Raw genomic sequence first — 17,215 nt, 5'->3', positions numbered from 1 at the left:
CTTGAAGTTGAGTGACAAATTACATGACCTACTTTATGAGAACATTGATACTCAAAGAGTCTTTCCATCCATTTACAAATGAGTCTTTGACTAGGAGTTGTCAGAGATTCCCCCTTTAATTACCAATCTGAAGAACAAAACCGATTTTACTGATTCTTCATCATGCAACGTGAGATGTTGAGTTTTGTGTGATTAAACGCAATATTCCACTTGCTGTATCCAGCCATTTTCCTCTTTGCTCTTATTAGTTCATGTGCTAGAAAAGGATAGATGGATGCTCGGCATATGTAGGTGGCCTTGTTGCCAGAACTGAAAAAAGAAAAGGACGCATATGGCACTGTAGCGGGTGCCAAGCACTGAGTAGTTTATTTGCAACAATAGCTGTTGTTATCTTCTCTTGATCTGCCAGATGAAGGCACACAGAAGCAGATCGGTACGCCGCTCCGTGTTAATCTGCTTCTCGGGTGCCTCTCTGCGCAGGTGTCAGGGACTGTGCAATTATCGGTCAGAAAAAGAACTGGATCGTCTGACGCCGCGTCCATAACCGCCATTGATTTGTACGTGGGGGCACGGGGAAGCATGTTGAAAAATGGGCCACCAGCGTGTAGGTTTGCTGAGGATTTATTTCACTTTGCCGGCACCAATATGATATGTCAACAAGAAAGATCCGAAAAGAAGCGAATGTCCTGTCGGTGGGAAGAGATACGGTACGAGGGGCCCGCTCTCGGCTCTCCGGCCTCGTTCACACGTTTGTCCTTCCCCAGGACATATTTCAAATGAACCTGTCATCAAGGGAATGAGTTTTATGATCTCGGAGCGCACTATTGACAAAGCACGAAGGGCGACATATCACGGACGCTTTGAACATGCCATTCTTCTAACTGTGCTCTTTACCAAAAGTCGACGATTTGGTGTGAGAAGATAGTTCCCATTTATATAAAGTAGGATCTGTATGATTAATTTAATATGCATGGACACATGTTAAAATAGTCCTGCTGACTGTGCAGTAAAGTTGCTTTAATGATTTTGAAGGTCCACCCACTAATAATAGTAAGTTTGTATCTGGAGGGTGTACTGATTTAAACATTTTTAACACAATGACTTTGAGAAAAGCTATAAAAAAACAAAAAAAAAAAAACAAAACAAACAAAAAAAAAACATGGGCATTCATCTACCACTTATAGTCATTGTCCAGCAATGTCAACCCTTTGTACATGTAAAAATATTTTTTGCTGGCCTGGGCAAGAAAAGCACAAAGCTTTTCTTATAGAAATACAATATATATATATATATATATATATATATATATATATATATATATATATATATATATATATATATATATATATATATATATATATATAAGAAAAGCTTTTTACCAAAGATTTTAGTGTTTTTTTTTTACCGAATGCAGTCCAGATTTCTTAAAAAATAAAACAACAAAAAGCTGAAAAGACTGTAAATTTTATTTTGTACCAATGCCTGAGTCAGATCCTACACTAAACCTTAACTTTCACAAACATTCACCTGCCTGAATGAAGAGCATGTTCACTTAAACATGCCAAACCACTTGATTAATTTAGCATCTACAAAGTTATTCACTGTAGTTTTCAACAAACTTTCATTAGGTTCCGTAACATATTTGCTCTGTTTGCACATCTGCAAAGAGAAGTAAGCATGTATATTGTGGGTAATATCTGGGAAATAGGAATATATTTCCCTTTATGAACAATCAGGAGGAGGACATACTCTTTTGGGCAGAAATGTGAATTCTGCTCTCAAGAGACAAATCCGTGGTAGACGTATGATGCTCCGTTCTGAGTCAGTTTCATGCGATTCAGCTTCTTTTCCCTGGTTAGTGACGAGGTCAGCGGTTTTGCTCTGCCTTTCAGCTCTTTGTATCCTGAACATGAAAAATAATTGAGATTATCAGCACAAATCCAATCCTGTGATGCTTTCCTAAGCTACTCTTCTTCTGCATTGTATCCTTGTCCACTGTAATAAACAGTGATACTTGCTTAGTTTGCCTTTAACGGCGTTTTGCCAGTTGTGCAGCACGGAGAAAATGGATTTCGCTGAGTACAGCGTAGATGTCCATAAACGGCGTGACAAAGAACCTGGAAGCCCTGCAAACGTCTCAACACCTGCACCGGTAATTTATTAAGTCCTGTTTGGGTAGCGTGGAAAGCCCAGCGGATTTTTGGAAAATCCATTTGACCAGTAAATATTCAATTAAACATCTTCTTAGCGGCTTTTTGCATCACATTGCTAGACATAATTCAGTAGTTCATGCTGGGGAAAAAGTTTCCACTCTTGCTGCATTCGCAAACATTGATATCTTTGAGGAAGCACGGACAAAAGGTCAGAATCTCTCTGTCCTTGGACTGTACTGTCACGCCAACACATTCTCTCTAAAACTTAAACTGAGAGATTCCCAGAGGGATTCTCTCTGCAAAGCACTTTATGATTTGCAGAAGTTATCACTGCTATAAAAGAAGAACGTCTGGGATTCTGAAACCTCATTCTAACCTCACAGTTCATTGCGCATCGCAAGTTTAACAGCTCTTTATTTTATATATTATGAAAGAAACAAAGACGTTATAATTTTTCTTTAAATAAAAGCGGACTGTAAATGTCTTTCTACTTAATGTTTTATTTGATTTTTATTTTGTCCTAAGAGCAGCTGGATGGAAAAACTAGTTTAATTCAAAATGAGAGCGTGGAAGATGGTTCATCCGATAAGCAGTATAGTAGTAAAATCAGGGGATTTTTTTTTATCTTGCAAATTTACACACAGTCAAAATTTCCTAAGTTTGTGATTTAATTGGTGACTTTAATTACATAAGTTGATTCGGACCTTAGGGCTAAACGTCAATCTTTTATCAACAGGATTTCATCGAACAAGAAGGAAAAACATTTTTTTTCTCTGTGAAAACATTAACATTAAAATCCAACAAACTAGAACATGCAGTGCCACAAAATTATATTAAATATTTAATCTAATAAGAATAAGAAAATCAAATTAAGTGAAAAAAAAAGAATTCTTGTTGAAACTCAACATTCATCTGCTGTAGTTGACCTCTCTTGTGGCCATTTACGATACGGTCACTATTTCCAGAGAGCAGATATCAAAATCTCCAATTTATTTTTGGTCCGAATGTACAAAAGGGAGGAAAAGTCAGTGAGGACATTGAAACTTTTGTTTGGGAAGTAAAAGAGATAAAGGTCAAGGCAGTACGTCCTGAAATAGACCTCTCAAAATTCTGTCTGGTGATAAATTGGTTGTCTCTGTCTCGCTTGGTGAGGGTGCCCCACATTGTCTACAAAAGACAACAAAAGTTGCGTTGACATAAAAACAAAGCTGTGACCAAGTCTTTCAATGTGAACTTGTCTTTTTGTACTGTTATTTTTAAGTCAATGTGTCGATTCCCGCTCAGTCTTCATGTGCTTTATGCTGAAATGAGCATATGTTGCTCATCAGAGGGAAGAAGAAACGATTATAATTAAGTCATTGCTACTTGAATAGCGTTTTGTTGTTTATTAGCTCATATGCACAAAATATTAAAAACTGCAGTGCAGGCAAAATGGATCTTAGAAATTTCTGCTATTTTGTTTCACTTCACTTTTTCAGATAACAATAACCTGAGTGAATGCAGCATGCGTTTTTCAAATGATCTTCCAGCTGATTACGGGAGAAATCTTATTCTAAGCGAATAAGTACGTTAAACCTAATAACTGGATGTGCTGCCCTTAGTGGCAACAACTGCTCTCAACCATTTGTAATACCCGATAATGAGTCTTTTACGTCACTGTGAAGGAGTTTTGGCCCACTCTTCCTCATATAACTGTTTTAATTCAGCCTTTTCAGAGGGGTTTTGAGGATAAACAGCCCACTTAAGGTTGTGTCACATCATCCCAATTAGATTTAAGTCTGGACTTCGGCCACCATCTTCATTTTGGGGTTTTGTGTTTCAGCCATGCAGTGGTGAACTTGCGGTTGTTCTTTGGATCATTGCCCGCTTCCATTATCCAACCAGGCTTGAGCTTAAGGTCACAAAATGATAGCCGTATGTTCTCCTTCAGGACTTTCTAGATGTAAACAGAAGTCGTCGTTCTACCTATTTTAACAAAGGTCAGAAAGTCATAGTGCCATCATCATGTTCAATGGTAGGTTCAACGTTCTTTCTTTTTCTGAAATAGTAAAAGCTACTTGTCGCCTTTGTCTCTTTGTTTCAAAAAAATATTTTTCTAAACTTCTTCTTCTATGTCGACCATCAAGACATTTTTTTTTATTTTTATTGTTTCAGAGACAAGCTTTTGTGTTTGCTTCTTATCTCCAGTGGTTTTGACATTAGAGATCTTCGTTGTTGCCATTTTTACCCGATCTCTTTTCCTGGAAGAATTTCGATGCTCTTGTGGAGACCACCGCTGCTGGGAAGCTTCATACTGTTTCACATTTCCTCTGATTTTGTTGAATCAAATTGTAACAAAATCCTTCCCGCACTGACATGTATCAACCATTGTATTCATCTGGTGAAAATGAGCCAAAACCACACAAAGTTATGTACCGTTAATTCATGATTTGTTCAAGCTATCTTTGCCTAATGTTAAAATGTAATGGAAGCTGTGAAGCATTTGAGACAGTGAGAGAGTGAACCTTCATTAGTGTACACAGAGTGTCTGCATAACTTAGCATGAGATCAAGTAGCAGTATTTGTTTGCTCATTGTTGCTTCTTTAATGTAGCTTTTGCAAAAATCTTATATCACATAACCTTTGGCAAAAAAAAAACAAAGCAAAGCAATAGCATCACATCCTGTCATAGCTGAAGGATGAATCACCTAAGCTACAGAATGAGATGTATTTATGCATTTTCATATAGGACACAACACAAGACTTCTATACCACAGTATTATTGGGTTTTAATGAGCCAAGAAGAAAACCACAGTTACTGTAAAGCCCGATGTAAGACACACAGAGATTTTCAGTTCAGCCTGTGGTCATGTTGTCAGAGCTTGGTCACCTGTGCCTGTCAGCTCCATGCAGGGCAAGCTCATTTCCCACTGACCAGAATGTGTCCCTGCTGGAACTTTATCTCGTTTGTAATGGAGAAACAGTTAATGCAACCACGGAAGAGCAGATCAGTTATAACAAGGCTCTTGTATGCAGCAGAGCCTTAATTGACTAAATATGAAAGAAAGCCGGGACACGCAGGCAACCGCGGGGCCTGCAGCTTCACTTTGTATATTAGTTTGTGGAAGGTAAGTGTGATTGATCAGAGGCAATGTGCCAGGGAGATAACTGCATAACTGCTGTACACGTATGTGTGTAGCTATTTACAGAGATCGCTTCCCACGCCATTATTCTTGCCCTCTGTAAACATGACCGCTAATTGATGTGCGCCGGACATCATCAGCAGCAGCAGCAGCGGCTGCATTTTGGCAAGTGAAACCATTAAATGATACGCCGAGGCAATTCTGTTAATGTAAGCGGACGCTTCTGCAGTGCTGAAGACAATCTCTTGATATGCGTATCGCCTCACGTCGAATAGCGTGCTGCTTTGCAGCAGAGGCGATCGGGATTTGGTTTCAAAGTATTGAATGTTCAGCACGAAACAGGGGCGTCTTGGGATGGATGTGGAGACATGTACAAGTGATATCTATCCTTATGAGGGAGAATTGCCAGTGATTTATTGCAGAAGAAACAGAAAAATTGCAGAAGAAACAGGAAAAATGCTCATGCTGGGTGTTTTCCCCCGCCCCTTCCTTCCTTTGCTTATATTTTCCATTTGAATTAAATGAGGTGTGTATGTAGGTAGGCAGTGGGAGCAAGGGTGCGGGGGAGATAGCTCGCCGGTGAAAGGGAATATACTTCATCTTCCCCATTCAAAGTGTTGTTTTCAGCAACTTCGGAAATGAAGGCGAAAAATGCTGATGGAATTGCACCAGAATGCATCACGGTGGACTGCAACGTACGAAAGCACCAGGTCAGGCTTCGGGGAGGCATCCTGCACGCAGGGCACTTTCCCCACCCCACCTTCTTTTTGTTCTTTTTTTTTTTTTTAATCTCCCCCTGAGGTCCACAGTGGCTCTCTTTTTGAACCTGCAGTAAATGATGCGAGATGCGCCCTTGACAAAGACAGGATAGACCGGTCGAGGAAAGGACACAGTTTTACAATTGTTTCACTGATAAAAAAAAAAAAAGGAAAGGAAAGAAATGTCATTTACAGCATCTGACAGCAACTGATACGCTACCGAGAATCTTGGTTAAAAGCTTAGCCCATAATTGAACTAATAGAGCCAGGCGTATAAAAGAGGTTTCCACTTTAAAAATGATGGGTGGGTAGAGCTGGAGAAAAAAACACTACATTTTAATGAAGATCATTTTATGCTGTCAACAGTAAGTTATTTAGTTTTGGCCATAAAAGCTAAATTGTTCAGGACAATTAGTAATAACTTAGTAATTTAGATTAAAATTACTACATCAGAGAAAATATACCAGAAGTTAATTCTCAACAAGAAGACAAAATCAGGATTAAACTAAAGCTGTAAGGATAAAAATTTGCATACATACATTATTTTTAATAATAGTGTTTGACTGAATTATGAATCTTCTAAACCGAGTCTCTTCATACTACATACAAAAAAAATCTTTGGCTTCCCATTCATGTTGCGCAATCTCAAACAATGAATTCAAACTGCAAAAGCTGTTAAAAGTGTTGCGTCCGTAATGACTGTCTGGATGTGAATGTATTTTATTTTACAAATTGTTCCGAATAATTCACATCTCTTCGTGCCTCATACCCGGCCAACGTGCCTGGCAACCAAAACGGCTCTGTTTGAATTTCTAAAAACAGCACACGCTGATCAGCCATGCAAATGATCCCCGACAAGTAAGTGACATTGCTTACGTGTTTGGTGCCGCTGCGGCGTTCTGCAGGGAAAACCCGCTCCCCAGCATTCCTATAGATGTCAGCTTGACACTTGCCACCTACCTGCACACTTTGCACAGTACCAATCGAGCCTGTTCTTTTGGAAACAGCTCTTCCCTACAGAAGCAGCCAATTCCCAGCAGGACAGCGGCGAGCCTCGCGGAAAGTGCTTAATAATGACTCAAAGAACACAACGGAGGGGGGAAAAAAAAAAAAAGTCTTGACGTGAACACCTGGCCTCTAAAGTCCCTGAGTAGCGTTCGAATGGGATCTGCTGTCGGCTGTGGTAACCAAGCCAAACCCTGGGAGCTCACAGTTGACAGTGTGCAGGGAACAGTGTTTTTTTTTTTTTTTTGTTTGTTTGTTTGATTTCTTTCTTGTTCTTTTGCTAAATGTTCTAGCAAAAGAACATTGTGGTACTTTGAGGTGCTTTTTCATAATCCAGCGCTTGTTAGGATCATTTGAATTAATGTTTAAGATGCTCATCTACAACCTGAGGTCTGATTTTTCTGCTATTTCTGTAAAAGCAGCTGTTCAACATGACACATCAGACCTTCTCTTTTTTCTTCTTAAAATGAATTCTTCTTTTGTTGCGTCTTAAAAAAAAAAAAGCACTGCAGAGCTCACATGACCATGTGTGATGTAGCTTGCTCTGTGTGTGGCTACCTTCGATTTCTGGTCTCGCACTCTACTCAATTGGTCACCATTTTTAAAGGTGTTTTCATTTTAACAGTGTCGCCTTTGCGTTCCTCTTTGGCAGAGTGTCATTTGATGCAAAAAACAAACAAACCCTGAACTCTAGGCGGCAGTGCAGGAGAGGTGAGAGGTTGTCAGGTTTCACATGGCAGAAATATGTGTCTTGTAAGAGCAACTCTTTCATCTCTGGCTTCTGCTCATCCTTCATAGAGCGAACAACACCTTAAGATCAAAGCTTTCATTCCCACCATCACTTCCAGCGCACCCTGTCAAAAGCAGGGTGTCTGATTGGTTGACCTCCTCAAGAATTTACCTTTAAAGCAGTTTCGATGAAACTCTCGTTTGTTCCCATAGTCAATGTGTGACTTTGACTGCTTCTGAATATATCAGCAAAGATCTAACGCATTAATCTTATTCCCCTCTGAGACAAATTATCCACGTAATTACAGCAGGTTAATGTAATTACGTAGAGAACTTCAGCCGGACGCGGCGACACACAGCATTCCACTGAAGTTATGGGATTCACTGCACATGGAGGTCGACTCTTAAGATTAGCCTGGAGGCGCTGCACCATTTGAATCATTCGAGGACAGATGTCTCCTCAGAAATTAATGCTCAAAAATGTGCAAAAGCTAGTCCTGCCACGATAAAAGACTTTGCTGGGCGATTAATTGGCTCAAAAAATTATTGCGATAAACGATAATATTGCTTGAAGACCTTTTTACACTGATTTAATAGAGATTACGTAATAATACATGCGATTTCCTGCCAAAGATAAATACACTTTACTTTCAAAAGAACACTTAACACTGGGACTGATGCACAAAATAAATAAAACAATCAAAAACAAAAATAAAATAGATTCTCAGTCCGTTATAGCTAGAATTTCTGTCAGCTAATGTGTCTCTCAGGTTTTGATAATGGGCCGACAATCGGCGAGTCGTGCAGCGCGCGCTGGGCATGACACTAAGGAAATAAGGAAGGGAGGGTCAGTGGAGAGCATCAGAGTTGAGCCTTTTTTCATTCAGTGTCATCAACAGTAAGAGAAAAAGGCAGGAAGAAACGATAAAGCCGATAATTGAAATGAGGTTGATAGTTTTAATTTATCGTGCGATTAATTGATTTATCGTTTATCGCGACAGGCCTAGGAAAAGCTACCTTGCAAGAGCACTTATTTTGCGCCTTGCTGCATCACAAGCACAAACTTCAGTGAATTTCGAGTGTAACATTTGGATGGAGCGACACGTGATTATCAAGGGAGAGACAAAATAATCTGCGGTTTTAAAATAATTTGCAAATGAAAGGCAAAAAAAATGAGGTGGGAGTATTTCTTTAAATAAAACTTCATGCAGCTAAATGCCTTCAGGAGTCACCTAATCACTAAATGGAATTAATTTGGGTGTAATTTCATCTCAGTATAAATCCATCGATTTCTTTTTAAAGGCCTCAGACATTTGTTTGTGGCCTTTCCAAAAAGAAAAAAAAAGGCTAACCCTGCATTATGCCAATGGTGAAGCATGGTAGTGGCAGTATCATGCAGGTAGTGGTGCTCATCTTCACCAGGAAAGCTAAAGAAAACCTGGCCTGACCTTCTACCAGGACAACAATCCCTAAAGATATTGTCTGGTATGTGGAGAGTGGCTTAGATCAAAGTATATTGGTGTGTTAGAAAGCCCCAGTCATTGTCCAGATCCAAATCCAATTAAGAATCTGTGATTCCCACAGATCATCATCCAGTCTGACTGAGTTACTCGTCAAAGAAGAATGAGCAAAACCTTCTATCATCCTTCTCCCCCACTAATAATATTCTTCTTTGTGTTGCCAGAGGTCAGCAACTCCTCTTTCTCGAAGCTTTTAGATGTTTCCCTAAAAAGCAGGCTCGGATCAAATGGCTGAATTACCTCCTGAGTATGAAGTCAATTTCTCCAGAGTCCTTCTAATGACCCAATTATTGTATCTATGTGTGTTGAAGCAGAAAGACGTCTAAATGTTGCAGGACCTCGGTCCCTGAGGACTGAAGTTGCAGATCCCTGGTCTCTATTGCATAAAGTGCAATTAAAATATCTTAAGATTTGTGGATGCAATATGCTAAAAAGTCTAAAAGTTGTGAAAACCTACACCGTGCTCTGCTATAGACGGCACTTTGTCTCACATAAGTGGCTCATCCACAATGTTCAGCGAAAATGTGAAAGAAACACTGAAATAATGGCACTGATTAAAGCATTTGTTGTAGGACTGGCCAAATAAAATCAGGCTACGAGTAAATAAATGATAGGCTGGACAACAGTGAGCTTTTAAATGAATAATACACATTGTCTTTAGGCGACAATGTGCTGACATACTTTCTCTATGAGAGTGCATCAATGTTAATGATGGAAAACAAATGCACTTTCTCTCTCTGTTTTCAAATTCAAATAGTTTTGCCAAATAACTGCTTTGTTTTTTTTTATGTTCTATTAAAAGGATGGAGAGGCAATTTCTAAGCTTCACATACTGAATATTATATTTGCATTAATACAGAAACAGTGTGCTGGACTGACCTGAAAAGCAAGTGGAATCACAGGAGATTGTAGAAAATAGGGCTTTTTATTTTAAGCCAAAAATATTATGTTTTAGAAAAAGATCTCTGCCGAGCTTATGAAACAGAACAAAATGGCTGCACAAACAAACACAGCGAACCTAAGAAGTGACACATATATTCTTGCTGATGAGACAATTAAGACACAGTAGAGGTAACTAAACAGAATCCAGTCACGAACCACTAACTAACGCCATCTTTTGTCAGGGATCATGATCGGCAAAAGAAACAAGAATCAATCACAGCACGAACAAAAATTAACTGCACGTTCATATAAATGCATAAGCAAACGGAACGTGAGCACTTACACACAGAACAAATGCATTTAAATCAACCAGTAAACATTTTACTGCATTAAAGACAGCTACAGACTAAACAGTGGCCGTCACAAACAGCTTTGAAGTCACAACTAAGCAAAGGAAAATAATTGAAAGAAAGGCACTTTAGTGTAAATTTACTATTCCTTTCTTTAGAGGACTTTAATAATGTTCCTCATTGAATTGTAATTTATGCGCTGGAGCTTCCCGCCGGTGATACATCAAGCGGACCATAATTCCGTGACAAAAATCCATGTATGTGAGTAGGAGGCGCTGTTCGCTCTCCTTCTTAACATCGGATCTAAGTAGGTTTCATATATCAGGTGCGAAGTCTGTGACAGGATAGGACGATAAGAAGAGGCCACCTTTACTTATCCTCTGTCTGGCTGGCTTCTGGTGATGTAGTGCCTCTGCTCTCCTGCTTCACCTCATCATTTTCATTTGTCTTGCGCTCCGTCCTTTGCGCTCCTCATGTTCGAGCCGCCTTCCCTTAAATCGCCATATATTCGACTCCGGATTGTCCTTCTGTATTTTCCCTAAACGTAAACCACATAGCCAGTGCTGATCACTGGTGAGATTCCTATATGTTGGAAAGGAAAGCGATGAGGTGATGGCATATAACTTTGTTTTGAAAGCAATCTGTATTTTACTGTGATGTAGTTTAGTTTGATGTGAGCAGTAATCTCATTGGCTGTGAGACAAACGAGGATTTAAACGACTGCAATCAGGTCCTGTTTTACATTGTAGCCATAATCATTATGTTTGTGTTCTCAGATAATACCAAGTGCATTTTAAAGTAGGGGATTGTTCAGATTGTTCAAAGTGGGATTTTGTCGAGAGACTCTAAGATGTCAGTATCTTCTCACCTGCATCTACAAATAAACGTTATTTGGAAGCTCGATCTCCATATTTTTCCCGATTGTTTTATTAGTCACTGACTGTATATATCTGACTAATGTTAATATTATTTTTTTAAACCCAACATTGCTCTGACTTTTGCATTAGATTCTGATTAACATGAAAAGAATGTGGATTGTTATTAACAACCACGCTGACGGTCCGCACCATGCGTCTGTCACTGCTTCACAAATGCCCCACATTTTTTGGTGAAACAAAATACTAACATGTTAGGTATCGTCGCAAGAAAAGTGGTGTTTTTGACCCTCCATACTGACGCGAGCGACAGCCATCGACAGCGACCGACGGTTAGCAGGACAGCGCATCGTCACTCACGGGAGTCAAATACTGTCGATTACGGAGTCCCATAAGTGGGGCCGGGAGGGGGATGTGTTAACGACTCTACTTAATATATTATGTTTTAGAGGTACTGACAGCTAACAAATACTCCACAAAACCTCACTTTGAACAAATCTAAACCATCCCATTAAAAAGGGTTGCTGAACTATCTGGTATCTTTCTGACTATCAATTAGAAAAATGTGAAGAGCTGAACATGACCGGCATACTCAATTTGACTTTGTTCTCCTTTTTAATGACAAGTCTGAAACAACATACTCTGGTTTTTTTTGTTGTTGTTTTTTTTGTTTTGTTTGTTTTTGGGTACGACCCTGCGAACATTTCCATAAGTACTTCGTCTCTTGTGACTCTTCTGTCTTGGTCTGGTGACCTTTGCCTTTGAGGATTTCACCGTTTCAAAGCCATCACTCATCCAGCCATCGGCCTTAATTTGACTGGTTTAAATCAACGCCATCTGCAGGTCTGACTAAAATATCACCCGATTTATCAGCTCTACCACAGACACACGACATTTCATTAGAGTAAAGCAAAACAAAAAACATGTCGCTTAGAAAATGTCCTTTTTGCTAACTTTTTGTGTGGATGTTCGTTCAAAACCGATTTTGTAGATTCATTGTCAGACAGGATTCTGTTGCTCAGGTTGTGCTGGTGAAGGATTTTGCGGTGGCGTTTTGCCTTTTTACTAGAAGGTCCTGGAATCACGTCTGCCAATCTGTGTGGGATTTGTTTGTTTTTCTTCCTTCCCCTCTGTTCTGAGTTAAACTGGCTCGCGCCGCGTCTGTGCTCATTTCCAAACGCGCGCGCCGCTTTCCTCCCACGGCCCCGGAGAGGTCAGTCGGAAACTCCGAGTTGCCCGTAGGTGTGAATGTGTAACGTCGGGATGCGTGTGCGTTGGCTCTGTGACAGACTGATGTCCTGTCTGAGGCTTCTCTCTCACGCCCCCTCATGCTTGGATGCCGACTTCAGCTCTGCAGCAACCCTCAAGCTGCTTCAGAAAATGGATTTGTCTAACAATAAATCGCGCTGGTGGAAAGCTGTTGAATGGAATCGCAGCTTGTACCAAATCCTATCCTGTGCTTTCATTAAAAAAAAAAAAAAAAAGAGCTTTAGTTTACATGATAACTTGTAATCATGTAAGCGTGATTACAAGTGTTCATTATAGCTTTCTGCATGTGTCTTTGTGGTTCCATTTGCCTGTACCCCCAGGGATCAAGTAGATTACTCATTTCTGTTCTAATCTGGGAGAAGCCCAGATGATGATGTCATGGCTTTGCAAGCCTCTGATTGGTTCATTTAAAACATCTGTGTTGGGAAGCAACTGTGAATGCATTTTAAACACTCTGCTTCTTTGGGTGACATCATAACATCACTTTATATAAATTTCAGACTATGTTTTGTGGCATTTATGATTTTTTTTGATTGACAAATTGTGTTTTATTAAAACGTCTCGCTTTAAATGCTCATATTTCTTTAATTCTGATTCACTGATGGACTTGAAATTGACTCAATTAAATCAGCTTCAAAATCCAGTTTGTTTATCTGTGTGCAAAAAATGCTTTCACGTCGTAAAGGGAAGAGACGGTGATTTCAACCAAGAAATTTTAGGTTGAGGCTGACGAGGCGCCGTTTGTAAAGTCACACGGTGAAAAATGAAAAGCCATAATCTGGATTATTTATTCTGTCAGAAAGAGAAGGAGAGAAAACCGAGGTTCATTTTTCAAAGTGGTATTTTCACCATGTTGTTCATTCATTACTAACATGCCACAGTTTCAAACAAAATGTTTAGTTAGCAACATAAATATCCAGCTCCACACTCGCTATTTTGGAGCTAAATATTCATTTCGCAGTGTGTTTAGTATGTAACTAAATAAAGAGAGGTTTTTTTTTTGTTTGTTTTCTTTTTCACATTAATCAAATATTGCTTTCTGATGCAGAATAATGGAATAACAGCAGCACAGCTATTAATCTGAACACATATGATCCTTAAATTGTTCCCTTTCTTAATTTGATCATCTCCTTCTGTTCAGTGTTAACATTTAGTTTTGTTAAGTTTTTTTTTGTTTGTTTGGCTCTTTTAAGAGACCCTTAGGCTTTTCTGAGCTGAAGGTGCCAGCGCTGCAGTGCAGGTTGATCTTCACTGTGATGGGAATACTGGAGGCTGCCGTACCGCATGCAGGAGCAGCCCCTGCGCCGTATTGTTGCGTTTGTTAATTTTCCCGTGAAGAGGGCTTCGTGAGAGCGGTAGCCATTGAGAAGAAAAGCAAACACTGATTCGACTGGATAAATCATGATGCTTCTCCCGCAGCAGCGTTGAGAAAATGCTGCACAGTTGCTATGGAGCCCTCTGTTGCTAAGCAATGGCTTGATTATCATTTTTTTTATTTTGTTTTTTTTTGTTTTGTTTTGTTTTTTTTTAACATAAGAGGTGGCGTTTTCTTTGCTGCCCAGAAAATTTGTTTTCAGAAAGGTTTTAGCAATTGACAAGACATGTGTCACTTTTGTGATTTGAAGAGAAATGCACCTTCACTCCTGACTGATTACTCAAACTTAAACGTAGAAACAGTCACCATGACGGTTTTCAATGACAAATGGCAATTTTAGAGAAAATTACCTCTTTGTCCAGAGAGGTCATCAAGACCGTTGTCACATCCGATGAGTTTTATGTAAATGTCTATGTTCGTGTGTTTAATTTCTCTCACAATGGATGGAGACGGGTGGCAGAAGGGATTCTCTTCTTTTAGCTAAAAGCAACACCATTGCCGCATGTAGTGCAAACAATATCCTCTTGATTGTAATTAACGGCCTATATTTCAAGTATGCGCGCACACACACAGAAAATATACAGTAAGAGGTGTTTGTGTTCTGGACGTCTTTCATGCAGTCTGATTGTCGAGACGTGCTCTGTTCTCTTTACCGACGATCATAAAATGCTGCATTTAAGACAGTTTTTTTTTTTTTAACACTCACTTCCCAGCGTGGTGCTTGAGGTTGAACAAAAGCCCCAAAATAAAGCAAATTAATTGAATTTTAAATCCACAATCTATTTTGCATGATGAAACAATCTGTTACTTATCAATTCAAATCAATTTAATTAATTTTTCAACATGTATTTATGTTATGCAGTACAAAAAGACGATCAGTATTACACTTTTTTTTAAGTGTTGCAAACAGTTTTCTTTTACACAGTAAAGGTTTATTATTGTAATTATATAAATATGAAATTCTTACTTCTGAATCTATTAGACTGAAAGGGAAGTTTAAGTCAAGAATGGGCCGTTTTTGACGAAGGCTCATTCATTTGTATTTTTTTAGGAATCGTACTGCAAAAGTACCTCTCGTAACACAAGAAAACAAAAGGAAGCTTGATTTTGTGAACAGTTCACAATTCCTTTGAACTCTTTTTCCGGGTGTTTAAATGCTTTTATAGTTCAGAAATGACCCATAAGACAATCCTTGTACCCAAGTGGTGTACAGATTTCATGGAAATATAAACAAAAACAAAGTGACATTTAATAAATGTCATAAATTTCAAGTTGAAAAAAGATAGTTTAGGGTATTTTTCCTACAGCTAAACATGGCAATGGGTCACTTTTGACCCGCAGGATAACGCAAGGGTTAAATAGGGCAGCCTGACTTTCCAGTATATACATCAGCTGTGGTTGTCTGCCCCGGAGCAGCATAAGACTGTCAGGCTGAAAGCTAAATGTGGCGACACATTGCTGTAGTGGAGGAGACAGCACACACAGACACCGGCAAAGAAGGAGAGGACAGCAGGGCTGAACAAATCCAAACTGTCAACCAGGAGTGAAAACATTATGACAGGATAAACAACCAACCTTTTCTTTTTTCTTTTTCTTTTTTTTGATGTAGGGAATCAGCTGGACTCTGTTATTATAACTATTAGGTAGCCAGTCACAGTATTCTTGCGTCCAATTTGAGTCATTTTAGCTCCTTTGTTTCATGTTGTAAGGTGTTTTAAGAGGTAAAATACTTAAAATTTTAACTCTATCTAGAAAAGCCATCTAGATAGTCAGTAGACAGCAGTCTTATCGAGCTGTTTTCAAACTGCTGCGGTAACCATTGGAGGTAAAGAAAAATAATAAAGTTGCTCTGGGTTAGCTCGGCTTTATGTTGTTGAAGGCCGTAACAGAATAAAAGGCAGCGATTTTTTTATTTTTATCACCGCTTTGCAGAGCGTGCTTGGGTGTTAGTGTGGCCATTTCATCCCAATCAACTTCTGGTACTTACTTCTAAAAACGTTTTTTTTCTTATATCTACGAACTTCACCTTTGTGTATCAGTTTATTTAATCGTGAAAAGGCTAAAGTCTTGTCAGTGATTTAGGATTTCACACTTAAATTACAAGATTGGGATTCTGATCGCCATTTGAACCACTGTTGTCAAATACAAGAGAATATGACCAAAACAACAACAGGCGACCTGGTAGATACTTTTTTTTTTTTTTCTTCACATTATCCCCAAATGTAAGTCAACCCAGACAAGCGGAGGTCCACAATTATCTTCTTGATATGTTCAGTTATCTCACAGAAACCTGCAATATGTCTCTTTTTATGTAAACACATGGTTTTACTTCTATTCTCTCTTAATAATAGTTGCTGCAAAATATAATTAGGGTGAAGCACATAGAATGCATTTTGTTAAGGGGTTTAATATTCTTCAGCAGAGTCCTCCAATAAACCAATTTTAACACCAGTTAGATTCAATTTAGTTATCATCATACATCTGCGGCATTATTACCGCTGTGATTCATTTCTGCTGAAATAAAAAAAAAAACTAACTTGTGTCTGTCGCGCTGCAGACTGATCTATTTCCAAAGCTTCAGTCTGAAGTCTGATCGCAGCTCCTCCTGCTGAGACGTTGGCCGGCGTCCGTCAGAAAAACCGGGGCATGTCGACACGTTTGGTGACTTCCTGGGGGGGGGAAAAAAAGAAAAGAAACAGCGCCGAGAGCGTTCGCACCCTATTTTAGTTATTGCTCACCAAAAATGCTCTTTGCCTCGGGACGTCGCATCCTCTTTAACTTGGCGACATTTATCCGCCGTAGGGACTCTAACGCCGGGAAAACAGGCACAACAAACATGGAGTTTTGAAATATTTATCTTCTTTTCAACTTGCAGATGCAAACTCTGGTAACGGTTAAATTTTGGAATCTGCTTTTTTTTTTTTTTTTTTTTTTTAGAGCCGAAATATGCCAAAGCACCGGTAGTGAGATTTCAGGCTTGGTTTACATCTCAGGGAAAAACTGCTATTGTTGCCTTTACAAAGTGCTATGGTCCACGGCGCTACTTAAGACAAAGCTTTAGAACTTTTAGTGAAAACCAAAGAAAAGTTCGAGTAGAACTGGGCCGTACAGAGAGGGAGGGATCGCAGTCTCCATTGGCGATGAAAGTTTGATCAGAATAAAATGAGCAATCAAATC

At 39.2% G+C, this 17,215-nt stretch overlaps 1 protein-coding gene and 1 long non-coding RNA gene across 2 annotated transcripts in view; one reads left to right on the top strand and one right to left on the bottom strand.

Moving 5' to 3' along the window:
- Positions 1-17,215, top strand: part of gabrb4 (gamma-aminobutyric acid type A receptor subunit beta4) — a 53,526-nt gene that overhangs the window by 11,556 nt on the left and 24,755 nt on the right. The gene's annotated exons all lie outside the window — the stretch shown is intronic.
- Positions 1,536-16,882, bottom strand: LOC129368585 (uncharacterized). Its single transcript, XR_008606878.1, has 3 exons — positions 16,777-16,882; positions 16,576-16,707; positions 1,536-1,903 (listed from the first exon to the last, which is right to left on the bottom strand). It is a non-coding gene; the product is annotated as an uncharacterized LOC129368585 (long non-coding RNA).

This window comes from Poeciliopsis prolifica, unplaced genomic scaffold (assembly GCF_027474105.1).
Source record: "Poeciliopsis prolifica strain line A6 unplaced genomic scaffold, Auburn_PproV2 SCAFFOLD019, whole genome shotgun sequence".
Classification (NCBI taxonomy): Eukaryota; Metazoa; Chordata; class Actinopteri; order Cyprinodontiformes; family Poeciliidae; genus Poeciliopsis; species Poeciliopsis prolifica.
The sequence above is the reverse complement of the archived record's forward strand: the minus strand, read 5'-3'. Positions and strand labels throughout refer to the sequence as shown.